The sequence below is a fragment of the Lupinus angustifolius genome, chromosome LG03, assembly GCF_001865875.1.
Source record: "Lupinus angustifolius cultivar Tanjil chromosome LG03, LupAngTanjil_v1.0, whole genome shotgun sequence".
In the NCBI taxonomy this organism is placed as follows: domain Eukaryota; kingdom Viridiplantae; phylum Streptophyta; class Magnoliopsida; order Fabales; family Fabaceae; genus Lupinus; species Lupinus angustifolius.
This window is the reverse complement of record NC_032011.1, coordinates 22,930,226-22,930,748: the sequence shown is the minus strand read 5'-3', so window position 1 is coordinate 22,930,748 and position 523 is coordinate 22,930,226.

The window sequence follows — 523 nt, the reverse complement described above, 5'->3', positions numbered from 1 at the left end:
TATTAAGGCCTAAAATTAATATACTTTATTTTAAGAATTTATATTTTATGAGTAAAAGAGAATATTATGACCTTCTAATTTATTAAAAAATTGTATCTTCCATGATTATTTTTTGGTTATTGAAATAATGATTGAAGGAAATATTCATGTTTCTTTCATTAAGGATATTTCAAGTAACATATTTCATAATGTTATTTCATATTTTGAATCAAATTATTCTCATTATACCGTATATTTTGTGTGAATTATTTTTTATTTATATGCTACTATCAGTATTTTATTTAATTAAAAGATAACACAGAAAAATATACCCATTTTATTAGGAATATATAAAAATAACTACTCAAATACGAGAGTTTTTCTACTATTTTGATTAAAATTATCAAGAAAAAAATTCTGTCAAATCCTAATGTATTTTGTTTTTGAAATAGATTAGAAACATTATCTCATTTAAATAGGTCATCAAATCATTCAATATGACAAACTAAGATATAACAATAGTATTAAAATTAATACTCAATGA